Raw genomic sequence first — 15,657 nt, forward strand, 5'->3', positions numbered from 1 at the left:
AAAAGGTGGTGAGATTCTCCACAGACGTGAAAAACAGCATCGGCAAAGTTCCTGATGAAAGCACTCAGGAACCTTTCTCAAGATGATGAAGCAAACATCCTTTAGTCCTAAAAGCAGCGCGTAATTAAAGGGAATCACGGGAGGCAGTTCCTGCAGATCCAGGCTGGGCAGAGGGGCCCTCTGTCTCCAGCACCATCCCACGCGCGCAGAGGCGGTGGCCAGTGCAGTCCAACGGGAGGGATCAACGAGAGACGCGGGGAAAAGAAGTGGGCTACAACGCTCTCTCGCTGCAAATGACACGACGGCCTTGGAAACCCTGGTGACAATGTTAAAATTCAAAGGACGAAAGACTTCAGTGGAGCAGCAGGGTATAAAACTCACACGCAGACAGCAAAGGCCTTCACACACAAACACCCCGTCAGAGGACAGAACGGTAAAGAAAACCCCGTTCACAACAGCAACAAAGAAGATACTCTACCTAGGAATGGATTTAACGCGAAATGGGAAAATCTCTCAGAGGAAACTTGTTGCGCTCCAGAGTCAGAAAGGTGAAGCCGAGGGGACAGACAGGCACCGCTTGCTCCTGGGTGGGACGGCCCTCTTTCTTGAAGACGTCCCTCCTCCCACCCGGGAGAAACACCAGCGAGCACTTCCAGAGCTGGACCAGCTCACAGGGCGTTCACGCAGGAAACAAACAGACGGTGAACATCCAGGAAAACAGTGAACAAACAGAAAGGACAACTCTACCAGACTGTTAGAAACCCCCGAGAATGAAGCACTGACACACACCACAACGTGCAAGAACTGTGAAAACACTCCGCTGCCTGAAAGGAACCAGCCAGAGAAGAACACACACGTATGCTTCCACTCCTAAGAAACATCCAGACGAGGAGACAGGCGCTTGCTAGAGACTGGAGGACAGCGAGTGACGGGCAGGGGTGGGCTTCTCTCAGGTGAGGAAATGCCTGGAACTGGACAGTGCTGATGGACGTACCACTCTGTGAACATCCTGAAAAGCTCTGAACTGCCCGTCTCACAAGGGCGAACTATAGGATACGCGAATTACATCTCAATAAAGAGGTTACAGCAAACGCTAGCAAGCCTCTATAATTAAAACTGTGCACAAAACAGAGACAATGGAATCAGAAAGTCTAAAAACAGACCCATGTACATATGGACATTTAGCATATAATAAATGCAGCATCTCCAGTCAGAGAAGGACTTTCTAATAAATGGCACTGGGACATCTGGCCAGCCATGTGGGAAAAAAACTGTCCACGTCTAACATAACAAAAAGAATACATTCCAAATGGACCATGGCTATCTTCGTGAAAGTAGTATCTGAGAAGAAAGATGAGCCCCTCCTAGGCCCGTGTGGGGCGGAGTCTCCTGGGAAGGACTCACCATCAAAACGCTGTGATAGGAAAGACTGACACAGGGACCGCCTCTAGCCTCTCCTCACCTGGATCCCCTCCTCTGGAACGGGTCCCTCCCAGACGCTGGAGGATAAAGAGCTCATGTGCACAACAGAAGGCCCCTAATGCAGTAAGGGCTCCGGCCGCTCCCCTGCTGTTTCGGGTCCAGCTGCCGCCTCTCCCGCCAGCCTTGGGTCAAATCCACACATACTCGCAAAGGCCACTCGGGCCTCTCCGGTCCAGGCCCCCGCCCTGCTTCTGGATTCTTCCCTTCTCTGTCCCTCTCTCTGCCCCTCCAGGCCGCCTCGCCATCCCAATCCCCTGCATCTTCCCAGTGTCCCCCCCAATCCACCTGCTGAGACCCCAAGCTCTCTCAGATGATGTCTGTGTGTCTCTGTTGGCCTCTGTGTTTCAATGTCATGAGAAGACAAGAAAGGAGAGCAGGCCCCCAGGACTAGGAGGAGGCAGGCAGGCCAGGCCTGGAGCTGAGACGACTCCAGGGGAAGACAACCATCTGGTTCTTGAAGGAGCCGCAGGGTGCAGACCGGCCAGGGCCATGGGGCTGGCTCAGGCCATGCGCAGCCACCTTCAGAGGACAGTTGGGATGGACTTAAAGGTCCTGCGAGCCCAGTGCCTGGTCCACACAGACGGGAGGCTGGGCAAACACCCGATCAGGAAGGGAGGCAGGCGGATGGCAGTGACAACCTGGACTCTCCCCTCAATACCCCAATCCACCCCCAACTGGCCCAGGAAACCAGAAGACTGGCACTGCAGACAATTCAGTAACTGCCTTCCTCCACGCTAGGGTGGGCCTCAGGGCTCCTGCCAGATGTCCCTTGGCTGCAGTCCCCACAACCCGCCCCAGGCCGCCGCAGAGGCCTGGACTGGTGAGAGGCAGGGGACCCCAAGACCACGACACAGCAAAAGAGCACCGGCCCCAGCTCTCTGTGATGACCCACCCCCAGGCCCTTCTGACCCGCCGGGATCTGCCTGGGCACAGGCTCCTGGCCAAAGGCTGGGCATTAGGAAACACAGCAGGGCCAAGGAGTGGCCTGGCACAGGACCCAGCCCAGGACCCACCGGGCACCTGCTGGGCCAGCACTCCAGGGAGAACCTGGGCGAGCCCACGGCTCTTGAGCCCAGAAGGGACTGCGACTCTTCCAGGCAGAGACAGAGGCCGTGAGACAGAAGACGGAAGGAAGGGGGCCTCAGCACACAGGCAGTGGAACACCGCCCCGCAGGATGAAAAGAAAAAGAAAAGCTGGCCTCCACCGAACGTGCCACTGAGCGGAGCAAAGAAGAAGGTCTCACAAAGTGTGAGTTAAAAGATTCAGGGAAAAATTAAAAGACTAAGTTCATCCACTGGGGACTCGGCTTCCCAGTACACCAGCAGAAGCGGAAGGTCCGGGAATGACAGGCCCCCGGGGAGCTCGCTCAAGGAAAACAGTCTGAGACGGGGAGAGGCACGAGGAGGAGACGGCAAGCGGTGGGGCAGGCAGAGGCCGGGCAGCGCAGGGGAGGACCCAGCCCAGGCCCCGGGTGCCCTGTCCTTGGGGGCCCCCGGCTTGCCCCCAGCAGACCGCTGTGGCTAGACAAATCCAGGCTGGACAGAACCGGTGGGGCACTCGCCGCCAGGCAGGTGCCTAACATCGTGAGCTCCTGTCCCTTCCCGCAGGGACACCGCAGGCTGAGTGGAAGACGCCCCAGTCCAGGAGTGCTGCGCCCGCACAGCACGCACAGGAGTGGCCCCCACCAGCAGACAGCGGCGCCATGGGTGGACGGCACGCTCCAAGGCACGACGTGCCAGGTTCCATTCTGGGTGCTGGCACACACCTCGCAGGGCTCGCAGGTACCCAGCTTGGGGCGGTCCATGAGGGGCAGCGGCAGCAGCTGCCTGTGCCGGTGCAGGGCAGGAGTCCACCCCAGTGCAAGGCCTGTCCCCCCACTTGCCTCTAAGTCCCTGCCTGAGATACGCCCACCCAGGAAAGAAGAAGGTGCCCCGCGGGATTGGCCCTGGGGTGGGTGCCAGCTTCCTCTGCTCCCTGGATTCGCCAGGCAGGCTTGGCAGCAGCCGACCTGTGTGCTCAGCCCACTGGGGAGCCCTCGACGCACCTCCTGGTTAAGTCTGCCATCCAACTTGTCAGGATCTCTCAAAGCCCTAACCCTTAAATTAGCAAATCAAGTCAGTCACAATGAAAATATATCATGTTCACCAGTCCATGTCATGGTCACAGCAGTGGGCATTCCTAAGAGCCAGCGCCTGCCCCCGCCCCCGCGTACTGGGGGTCCTGACACGGGAGACGCAGCCCTGGGCCCTGGCCCTCCCACCCATCTCTCTGAGGTACCAAGGCAAGGCTCCCCCACATCAGCACCAGCCCTCGTCAACCACGGGGAAGGGCCAGCACTCGAAGACTCCATTTCTCCCAGAGTCCGCTCACTAGTCCTGTCGGCAACCATCCATGAGTCAACGTTCCGACAAAGCTATGAGCAATTCAAAAAACCTGTAAGCCAGTTCCTCATCTCGCAACTCAAATGAAAATAGATCCAGATGAAATTAAAGGGTTAAATAGTTTAAAAATGAATAAAAATAAAACATCGAAACAAACCAAAAGAAAACATCTCACAAATACAAAAGCCATGTTACACACACACACGCACACAGAAAATAGACCTGGCAGTGTATTAAATAAAAAGCTTTTGTAAATCAAAATGCACCACTGGCAAAATTACAAGGCAACCGATAAAGGGGAAACATATTTGCCACCAATAGGACAAAGGCCGGTATCTTTCACACAGAAGGCGCTCCTACAAACTGATTTTTAAACACACCCAAAGGCAACATAAGCAAACCGAGGATGTGCCCAGATGATCCAAGGAAGAAATGCAGGGGACCCATTGCCACATGAGAGACAAACTTGTGAGAAATCAGAGGCAGGCAAACCCGACGACGTGGTTCCGTCCGGGATGCTCAGCGCTAGGCCACCATGAGTGGCACCAGGGAGGGGGCACCAGGCACCCAGCTTCAGACATGCCTCCTCGGGGGACAAAGCAGCTCAAGCTCTTGCAAAGTGATGGAGCCAAAGGGACCACACCCTGCAGCCCAAGAATCATCTCCCAACATGACAGCAGCCCAGATGCACCACAGGAGATGGGACGCACCGTGGCCCACCCGTCCTCCGGAAGACTGCCCCCGCTGATGCACGGGGTGCACGTGGGACTCAAAGAAACATTCCGTCACGCACAAAAAGCCAGACGGAAAAGAGTTCACGCCACATAACACACTCGTGAAATCCTCGAGCAGGTAAGATACAGAGAACTCAGAAAGCGGTGGGCATGGAGCAGCCAGAAGGGCAGGAGGAACTTTCCGGGGGACGGGAATGTCCTGTCTGGTTTCTGTTGCTGGTCACACAGGTGAACACAGTTGTCAAAACTCACCAAGTGCACACAGGAGACCTGTGCATGTCACTGCATGTTAATTATATCACAATCAAAACTGCACATGCACAGATGAAACACTGGAGGGAAACAGGTTAAAAAGCTAACAGTGACACTCTGACGGAGGCTACGAGGACGGGACAGCCCTGCAAGACACTGCTGAGGGAAAGAAGCTGCCACAGAGGCCCACGTGCTGTCTGATCCCCTTGCTAAGAAATGACCAGAATAGACGAATCTACACAGACAGAACGTGGCCTAGGGAGATCGGGGCAGGAATGGGAGCAAGTGCTACGGGCACAGGGCTTCCATCTGGGTGTGAAATGCTCTGGAATTAGGTTGTGGTGATGGTTGCACAACACTGTGAACATACTAAAAACCGCTAAATTGCACACTATAAATGGGTGCACACGTAAATTGTGTCTCAAAGTGGTCACAGAGCTGCTCAGAGGGCTGTGGCTGCAGACCAGTCCCAGGAGGCTGCACGAGGGAGCCTCGCCCCAGCAGCCACACCCCCGCCACTTCCTCCCCGAGCCTCCCACCAACACAGGAGCAGAAGGCCATACACAGTGAGCCAAGACCCTCGGCAGGGCTCGTGGACCCCAGACAGGCTGCAGCATCACAGAGCCTTCTCTGGCTGCATCCTCATAGGGAGCAGCGAGGCCAGGACGCAGAGCCAGAGGGGTCCACATCAGGGCACATCCTCGCATCCTCAACAAACACAAGGCCGGAGCTCACTCCCCATGCCCACCCACCGCCTGGCCCCGGCCCCATGATGTCCTTCCACATGGCCAGCGCCTTCACAGGGCTCCCCAGCCAGACAGTGGGCTCCCTGTTCGACCCCTCCATGAGCCTTTCCGCCTCCCTGACCCCCCAGCATGTGGCCCCACTGCCCTCAAGTGGGGAAAGCAAGTCTGGGAAGTGTTACAGAGCGAAGCTGCAATCCTGTAAGAGACGCATAATAAAGAAAGGACAAGAAAGTGCTGGGGCAGGCCTGGTGCTCACACCACGATGGGATAAGCGCTGGGGCAGGCCTAGCACTCACACCACGACGGGATAAGCCTGGGGCAGGCCTAGCGCTCACACCACGACGGGATAAGAGCTGGGGCAGGCCTAGCGCTCACACCACAACGGGAGAAGAGCTGGGGCAGGCCTAGTGCTCACACCACGACGGGATGCAGCGACTTGTGCTTCCTTCGCTTTGCTTCTCTGGTCCCAATTTTCCACAAAGAGTAGGTGTTATTTTTTGGAAAGTGAGACAAAGTAAAGCTTTTCTTTTTTCTTCTAATAGAGGGAGAAAAAAGCCTCAAAATCCTTGAATGCCCTTCCCTCCCGCCCTCACCACACAAACACACACACACACACACACACACGCACACACACATACCCACACACACACTCATCTTCATGGCCAGCACTGCACACAGCTGCCGCAGGCTTTCACAAACTCGAATCTGCTGGGACTAGGAGTGCTCCATCCTGGCCAGCCCACTGGGCTCCTAGACATCTTCAGAGTCAGCTCCAAAAGAGGCCCCCTGGGAACCTGCCCGGCCCTGGACTGCTGGGCAAGCCCTGCCTCCACAGCTATCCCACCCAATGGCACTGCTCTCCCCAGGCAGCTGGCTGCAGGCCGTGGGCAGCCTGCGGCCAGGCCACACCTTGGCCATCCCATCACCAGGCCTGGCCACTCAATACATGTCCTGGATGAGGACTAACGCACAGAGCTGGGCCCTGGGTGTGGGGGAGCGAGCTGCTCAGGCTCCTGCAGTCGGCACTGAGAGATGTAACCGGTGGCCAGGCCCAGCCCGTGCCTTCTCCTTCCAGTGGCTGATGCGGCCTCCTCTTTCACGGGCCAGCCATGCTCCGAGTGCCAAGGGGAGAGGTCAGGGCGTCCAGAGGGCTCAGGACTGATGGCAAAGGCAGGAGCGAGTCCTGGAGCCCACTGGGCCCAGGCATCTCTCAGGCAGGGAGGGAGGGAGGAAGGCGCAGGCAGGAAGACAAGCTTGTGCAGAGTGCCCTGTGGTTTTCCCCACAATAACACCAAGGACATAGCCCCCTCAATGGGACAGGCCAGAAAAGACCTGCCCAGACCTCATAATCCAACTCCTTCCCACGAGGCAGGCTCAGCCACCTCCCAGGTCGTGCGCAGACAGGCACACTGGAGATGACACATGTCATCCCCCTTCATGGAGGCCCAGGGGTAAGACCTTCCCAGGGTCGTGAGGCGACAGGGAGAAGGAGGTTCACGGCATTGCCAAGGCAGCCTGTGGCATGGCCAGGGAGCAGCTCTCGGGGACAGAAGCTAAAGCACCCTCTCCTCACAGCATGCTGCCACCTCAGGCTGGCCAGGGCGTGAGGCCTCTGAGGGGCAGGACACACCAAAAGGAGAAGGCACCAATCACCAGTCCAGATGGCTGAGTTTTCTCATTTCCTTCAGTGGGAGAGTTGACTGCAGCCCGGGGTAAGTCCCCTTTCACAGGCGACCTGGGCATGCGCCCTCACCTCCCTAAGGTGGATCAGGGCGAGGAGGTTGAGTCACAGAGCCCCAACTCAGGCCCACGCCCCCCTCAGGCCGCCAGTCCCCTGACCAGTGCCTGCCTCTCCCCCGACCCACACCCAGGCCAGACGCTCCACCCCACGTGCATGTGCCTGTGTGTGCACCACAGAGCCCGAGGCAGAGGAAGGCCCGGCTGGGTGCAATGACACGCATCGGAGTGTTGTTATAGCAACTTGGACTCCACGGTAAACAGAATGCCAGCCAGGCACCCCAGGCACCTGGCAGAACAACGCCCAGAATGGGCCACGGAGAAGCAGGATTGCTGACAGCACCGAGGGCGGTCAGGACGCCGGCCGTGCACAAGCTTCTCCCTTCCCCACCACCTAGCCACCTGCATGTCAGCCAGGCCCTCTCCCAGGATGGGGGCAGTGAAGGAGCAAGAAGATCGCCTGAGTCACGGGGCAGGGCGCCCACCTGCACAGCTGCATGCGGCCCAGAAGTCATGCTTCTGCTCAGACCCAGAGACCTCCGGGGGAAGGGCGGCAGGGGTGGGGGAGGACCACAGCCAAAGAGGGGAGCCGCGGCCCCCATTCACTTGAGTACACCCCGCCCTGGAGGGAAGCCATTCTGCTTCACACACAGCCCAGTTCTCCAGGGGAGAATGGGCCCAGCAGGCCCTAGACTCGGAGCCTGTGGCCATCATTTCATTTAACCCTCAGGCCTGCGGGGAAGGAAGCTTTACTGTCACTATTCACAGATGGGGAAACTGAGGCTCTGAGAGGTTAGAAACTTGCCCAGGAAGCCCACCTGGTCAGAGTCGAAGGCAGGTTCCAGATCCAGGTCCCTCTCCCATCAAAGCCTGAGCTGGCTTAGTCCCACAAGGCCTCAGGGGCTCAGAGCAGCTGTAGCCATCAGCTGGGGGTCATGAGGCTGGAGCTCGAGTCATGCTCAGGTCTCCCAACAGAGGCCAGAGGGAAACAAGGGCTCCGCCAAGAGAATTCAACAAGAGACAGTGAAGTCCAGGGCTCTGTCCCCACCCCTTCAAGGGGAGCCACGGGGCAGAGGGGCAGTCCTGAAGAGAAAGGGGGGAAGGCACACACCTGAAACCTCAATTCTGACAGGGCACCCTTTACGAACCCCACACCCGGAGCACTTCTCCCTGTGAGGACGGAGGCTCTGCCCTGAAGACCCGCACCAGCCGGGGCAGAGACAGACCCACGCTCACGAATGTTACAGAAGGCGCCCAGGTCCGTGCAGGGAGCTGGGGGGCCGAGAGGAAGCCCCAAGCAGAGGGAGCAGGGAGACATGGGACTGGGCATGGTGACCAGCCAGACGATTTCTCCCAGCAGGCACCATCACCACTGTCCACACCATGAGTGTCCACAGGGCACAGCTTCACCCCAACCTTGCTGTCACATCACACCACCCCGCTAGGAGCAGCACCAACTGCAGCACGACCCCACCCATGACGCCACACCACCTTGACCACCCGGAAACCTCCACCAACCACCACCGCCACCCCGCCATCCCCCTAGTGGCAGCATCGCCTGGCCTACCCTTGGTGGCAGCCCGGTCCTTCTCTGAGCCACCAGCTCCACTGCCACCGCCCAGGCCATCAGCACCTCCTCCCTCGCAGCCTACAGGGTGAAGTGATCCTGAGGGAGGGGGGTGGTAGCTTGTCTGTCTGCTGCTTTAATGGCAATAACGTCACTAAGTTGACTGACTGAGGATGGGAAGACCCCCATACAGGAGGGGGCAACGGCTGCAGCAAGGTCTCAGAGAAGATAGGGGGTCCTCTTTTTACAGGTGGCAGAGCTAAATCACAGAGGGTGACATCTGTCCAGGGTGACAGCAGCAGACATGGGGAACCAGCTGAGAGGGGCTGCCTGGGGAAAGGACAGCCTCCCTCAGCCTCAGCCCACAGCAACAGCCCACAGCCCCTCCTCTGACTGCCTACTCCACTGCCGTAGTGAGTGGTGAGGATGAGGCCAGGCCAGTGGCTGGGACACCAGGGCAGCCCTGCACCTCTGGTGGCTCACCCCTGCCCAGGATGAGGCCCCGCTCTTGGCCCATCGGGTCAGAGGCCCCTGCCAGGCAGTCCTGGAGCTGTCCACGGTGCTGAGTGCTCCAGGCCCAGAGCTGGCCCACATCCCACACAGAGCCTCGCGAGTCCACCTCCCCCGCAAGCTGGAGCTCAACCCTACCAGGGCTGGTGGCCCTACTGTCACGACAGGAGGGCGCAGGGGTGTGGGTGAGTCCTTACTAAGTGCCTACTGCGTGCAAGCCCACAACAGTCATTTGAACCACATTATCCTTTTTCTCATGTTCACAGTTCTTAGAATTTATTGACTATGAGGAAACACTTCAAGTATAAACATGGCTACATACATTCGCATATATTTTTCCTATTTCCTTCTAGAAACCACATTAGGATGGTGAGGAGAATGATGCCCAAAAATAAACGAAAAGTTTAAAAGCTCAGACTTCGTATCTAGAGAAAGTAGGAAATGAATACAATTTGCAGGCCCCAAAACACAGGTAAGGGCTACCTCGAGCAGGTGGAACCGCCTGACTCCCCATAGATGGAAATAAAGTGAGGTTCACGAGTGGCGAGGGGATGCAGGGCAGCAGTGACAGAGTTCGGAAAGCACCTGCAGAAATGCATGCCCTGAGCATCCCAAGCTGACCCTGAACTCCAAAGCCTGTCTGTGCCACACCACTGAGCAATGGGAGTGCAGGGCAGGGCGGGCATGAGAAGCTCCTGAGAGGTCAGCCAGGCTCAAGAGCAGAGGAGCTAGGACCACAGAAAGAATCGCCCAGACAACCACATCTGCAGGAGGCAGCCTGCCTCTGCGGCATCACCCAAGGAGAGGCCTCTGCAAGCTGTTCACCCCTGGGTCCCCATCCCCACCTCGCTGAGAAGGTGGGGGGGCCCTACAGAGAGCTGGTCTAGAAAAAACCCAGTTCATCCAAAATGAACGAACTTCGAATAGCCGAAACAAGCTTGAAAAAGAACAAAGTTGGAGGCATCATGCTTCTTGATTTCAAACCTTACTACAAAGCTGCAGTAACCAAGACAGGTGGTATAAAGACAGACACACAGACCAACAGAACACAACGCAGAGTCTAGAAACACCCCTCACAGATGTGGTCAAATAATGTTTGACAAGAGTGCCATGACCATTCAATGTGGAAAAGACAGTCCTTTCAACAAACGGTGGTGGGGAAACTGGATATCCACATGCAAAAGGATGAAGTTGGACAATTACTTTACACTATATACAAAAATTAATGCAAAAATGGATCAATGCCCTAAATGTAAGAGCTAAGCTATAAAACTCGTAGAAGAAAACATAGGGGAAAGCTTCACGATGTTGGATTTGGCAATGATTTTTTAGATATGATACCAGAAGCATAGGCAAGAAAAGAAAAAATAAATTTGGACTTCATCAAAATTAAAAACTTTTGTGTAGAAAGCACACTATCAACAGAGTGAGAACGCAACCCGCAAATGGGAAAAAATATTTGCAAAGTATATCTGATATGGGATTAACATCCAGAATATACAGAGAACTCCTAAAACTCAACAACAACAACAACAAAAAAAAAAAACCTATTTTAAAAATGGGCAAACGACTTGATTAGACACTCCTTCAAAAAAGGTATACGAACGTCCAATAAGCACATGAACAAACGCTCGACATCACTAATCACTAGGGAAATACAAATCAAAACACGGGACATGACCTCACATCCATCAGCATGGCTACTGTAAAAAAAAGACAGAAAATAAAGAGTTGGTGAGGATGTGGAGAAACCGGAACCCTTGTGCATTGCTGGCAGGAATGTAAAATGGTGCAGCTGCTGTGGAAGGCAGTTCCTCAAAAAAGACAAAAACAGAATCACCACATGATCCAGCAACGCCACTGCTGGATATACACCCAGAGGGATTGAAAACAGGGTCTTGAAGAGACATCGGTACACCGTGCTCACGGCAGCCTTGTTCACAGTAGCCAAAAGGTGGAAACGACCCACGTGTCCATCAAGGGATAAAAGGATAAACACAATGTGGTCCATCCGTACAACGGAATATTACTCAGCCTTTTAAATGAAGGAAATCCTGTCACGTGCTACAACATGGACCGGCCTTGAAGACATTATGCTAAGTGAGATAAGCCAGTCACAAAATGACAAATACTGTACGATTCTACGTATATGAGGAACCTGGAACAGTAAAATTCATAGAGACAGACAGTAGGATGGTGGCTGCGGGGGGCAGAGAGGAGGGGGAGTTAGCGTTTAATGGGGACAGGGTTTCAGTTCGGGAAGATGGAAAGTTCTGGAGATGGATGGTGGCGACGGCTGCACAACAATGTGAATGCACTTAGTGCCACTGACCTGGACACTTAGAAATGGTTAAGATGGTAAATTTTACCTTACGTGTATTTTGCTACAATTTAAAAATCAAGATTTTTAAATGTCTTTTAAAAAGAACAGTGAAAGAAGAACTGGCCCAGCACCGATGCAGAACTATGACAGGTGGGCGAGCACGGAGAGGAGCAGTGACACCCACCAAGAGGTGAAGGACACCCACCCCACCACGAAGCACGGGAAAATCAGTGCGCCCCGAACTTCAAAGCAATCAGGCAACTGTCCCTACGAAGGAAGTCTTCAAAGCAGAATGGCAAGAACTCAGGAAGAAGACGGAAATACAGCCAGAGAAGACAGCCCTGAGCTGGCAGAGCTCACGGAAGAAACAGCGCTGACAACATGAAGACAGACCGCAGAGAGCGTACAGGAGAAAAGACATTTCAGGGGAAAAAGCACCAAAAAGGACAGAAACAGGAAAAATGGACAAACTAAGGCAGAAAGAAAGAAATTAAATCATTTGTGAAGGGAAGAATGAAGAGGCAGGCCTCAGATTTCTCCAAAGCAACATCCAAAGCCAGATGTCAGGGGAATGACATCTACAAGATGTTCAAAGAACGATGGTCTACACCAAGGATCCCACCAACGCTCCAACTGTCCTTCAAGCCCAGAAGCACAGTTTTGAACACACAGCCCTTAGGGACACGGTTCCCATCAGTCATTCTGAGAAAGCACCTGCAGGACCAACCTCAGCCCATCAAAGGCTGACAGAAAACTTCATCAGCAGGGCTGTCTGTGAGCCCTTCAAACACACTCACCTGGAGACGCAGACTCAAACAAACGTGGGGATGGATGACAGGTAGAACGCAAACGACATAAAGCTCTGACTGCGGAGAAATGACTCAACTCATAAAAATGGAGAGGGAAATGAGGAAGGAAGCCAGGCAGGATAATCAGCTCATCGCCTCATCATGAGAACCCAGAGTCGAAGGGTATCACAGCTGACATTTCAGTAACAGAAGGACAAGAAGATGTATCAGTACAAAGGTAACCACTGAGAAAGGTTGGGTTACTGACTAAAATCAGTTGACGGGAGGAAGACAACACAGCACGTGAATTTTATAATTCTCATAGAAGGTGTGCGCACTTCTTATTGCTGCCGCACTAAACTTCCACCAACTTGGCAGCAAAACCACACAGAGCTGCAGTCTCAGGGTCTGGAGGTCAGATGCGCGGCTAGGCCGCCGCCTCCTGCAGGCTCCAGGAGGGAAGGCGGGCGGTGGGGGATCCAGGCCTGGCGTGGCCAGCAAGTTTCCTCACTGGCGGCCAGCTGGTCAACCCTGAGCTCCCGAGGCCCCTCGCCAGTCCCTGCACATGGCCCGTATGTCTCAAATCCTTCTCACTCTGGGAATCTCTCTGACGTCCCCTTCTGCCACATCTCTCTCGCTTCTCACTGGAGAAAGCTCTCTGCTTCCAAGGGCACACGTGATTCTATCGAGCGCACCCAGATAATCCAGAGGACCTCTTTATCTTAAGGTCCGTAGCCTTCATTATATCTGCACAGTCCCCTTCCGCCACACAACCTAACATATTCACAGCCTCCAGGCATTAGAGTGTGGCCACCCCGGATAGGGGTGGAGGTGGACAGGGAGACACCATTCTGCCGGACACAGAAGGCACTTAATAAATGGTCCCCACAGACATGGAGAGCTGAGGGCATCCCATGAGATAATACCACAAGGAGACCACTCAGTCAAAGACAGACTCTCCTAAATATCAGAACTACATCAACTTAAAAACAAAACCCACATGGTAAAAGACTTTTTAAAAAACGCACACACAATAGTACTCAGATCAAATATACGTGACCTATGAATAAATGTAAATTAGTTTAACGTACCTAGGGAAAGCAAACAAGGTTCTCAGACTGGGTCACGAGGTGAAATCCAGCTCTGCGTGGGACGTAAGAGACACACTCGACGGGACTCAGAGGGTTCAGGACAACAGGGTGAAGGTGCGCCAGGCCAGGTGCAGAAGCAGGACGGGGCATGACCCCAAAGTCAGACAGGAGGAGACGAGACAACGAAAGACACCTGGGGACACCAATGGGCACAGTTCAGAATACACCAGAATAGTTATAAATAGCTGTGCACCAGGTAACACACAGCCAAGGTTCACAGGAGACTCAAGGAGAACGAGACCAAGACGTGCCAACGGTAGAGACCGCGGTTCACGCCTCCTGGTCCACACACAGCAAGCAGACAAGAGCCAAGGGCACACGCGACCCAAACGCAGGAGCAAGGTGGACCACCTGCCTGTGCACACGTCAACCCATGCACACCCAGGAGAGGAAACAGGTCTTCTTTTGAAGCATCCGTGATACAGCAATGAAAACTGACTCTGTATCAGGGCCACAAGCAAAACCTCATAAACCCAAAGTTCAAAAGAGAAGAGTCAATACTCTCTGATCAAAACACAACTCAGGAGCCAGCCCCGTGGCCGAGTGGTTAGGTTCATGTGCTCTGCTTCGGCGGCCCAGGGTTCTGACCTTGGCCATGGACCTGGCCCCGCTCATCGGCCATGCCAAGGCACGTCCCGCATAGCAGAACTAGCGTACCTATAACTAGAATATACAACTATGTACTGGGGGGCTTTGCAAGAAGAAGAAGGAAAAAAAAAAGAAGATCGGCAACAGATGTTAGCTCAGGTGCCAACCTTTAAAAAAATAGAACACACAAAAAAAAATGCAACTCAAACTAGAATAATAACAAAACCCAGAAATCAAAGGACACTTCCCTGGGAAATTTTAAAGCTTGTTCCTAAACAACTCTTGGACCAAAAAAGAGAATGCAAACCTAAATTGCAGAACGTCCAGACAGCACCAAAAGGAAAATATATTCAATCAGAATTTAAGGAACAGCTCTTAAATATTAAACACTTTTTGGAAAAGAACGTAAACAAATGAATCAAGCATACGCATCAAACACCTAGGAAAAAGGATGATAAGATAAACTGAGAAAAGGCAAAAGAAATTAACTATTAAGTAAAAAGTGATGAGTTAAAAAGCAGAAAAAGAGGACATCAATTTAACAAAAACATCCAAAAGCTGAATCTTTGAAGAAAAATAAAATAGAAACTCCTAGCTAGCCAACCAAGCAAAAGTGAAGCAGATAGGAGGGAAACAACCCCAGAGACGGAGGCAATGAGGAGAATGCCAGGAGACCGCGCTCCTCAAGACCAGAGGGGCATAGCTCACGCTCGACAAGACTGGCAATTTTCCAGGAAAAAGTCATTTATAAAACTGACTCCCAAAAGAAAGAAAGTTGAAAAAGGACTTTCTTCCTCAAAACAAACCCAGGGGCCCCGTGGCTGAGTGCTTCAGTTCGCGCGCTCCACTTTAGCAGTGCAGGGTTCCGCCGGTTCAGATCCTGGGTATGGACATGGCACTGCTCATCAGGCCATGCTGGGGTGGCATCCCACATGCCACAACCAGAAGGACTTACAACTACAATATGCAACTATGTACTGGGGGGCTTTGGGAAGAAGGAAAAAAAAACCCAAAACAAACTAACAAAAAAGCACCAGGCCCCCGCAGCCTCTCGGGGGAACCTGATCAACCCTTTAAAAACCAGGCGGCTCAACGCTATCAGACTGTTCTAGAGAATGCATGAGAAGGAACACTTCCAAATTATTTTTATGAAGCAAGTGCAACAGTGATCTCAGAATCTGAAAAAAGAAGTACACACCAGGAGAAAAATGACAGAGCAGCCTTACTTCCGGAGAGCAGTGCAAAGATCCTAAATTACACAAGACCAGAAAGTGCCAGCAGCACCTTAAAAGAACTCTACATCAGACCCGTGAAGCACGTTCAAGGAACTCAGGATCGGTCACTCTCAGCAACCCCACTGTATAATTCCTCATATTAATACATCTAAGAGGAAAGAT

General features: G+C 53.7%; 1 protein-coding gene across 38 annotated transcripts in view; it reads right to left on the reverse strand.

Moving 5' to 3' along the window:
- The window catches only part of TSNARE1 (t-SNARE domain containing 1), a 171,215-nt gene that overhangs the window by 143,825 nt on the left and 11,733 nt on the right, over nt 1-15,657 (reverse strand). For 4 of the 38 annotated variants that reach the window (XM_070221267.1, XM_070221265.1, XM_070221258.1 and 1 more), the window contains exon 2: nt 13,613-13,805. The exons of 33 other annotated variants lie outside the window; for them this stretch is intronic. The gene's annotated coding sequence lies outside the window, so the exon portion shown is untranslated. Of the gene's footprint in view, nt 1-13,612; nt 13,806-15,657 lie in introns of those variants that run through there. One more of the 38 variants, XM_070221228.1, reaches the window with a different exon arrangement.

This window comes from Equus caballus, chromosome 9, assembly GCF_041296265.1.
Source record: "Equus caballus isolate H_3958 breed thoroughbred chromosome 9, TB-T2T, whole genome shotgun sequence".
Classification (NCBI taxonomy): Eukaryota; Metazoa; Chordata; class Mammalia; order Perissodactyla; family Equidae; genus Equus; species Equus caballus.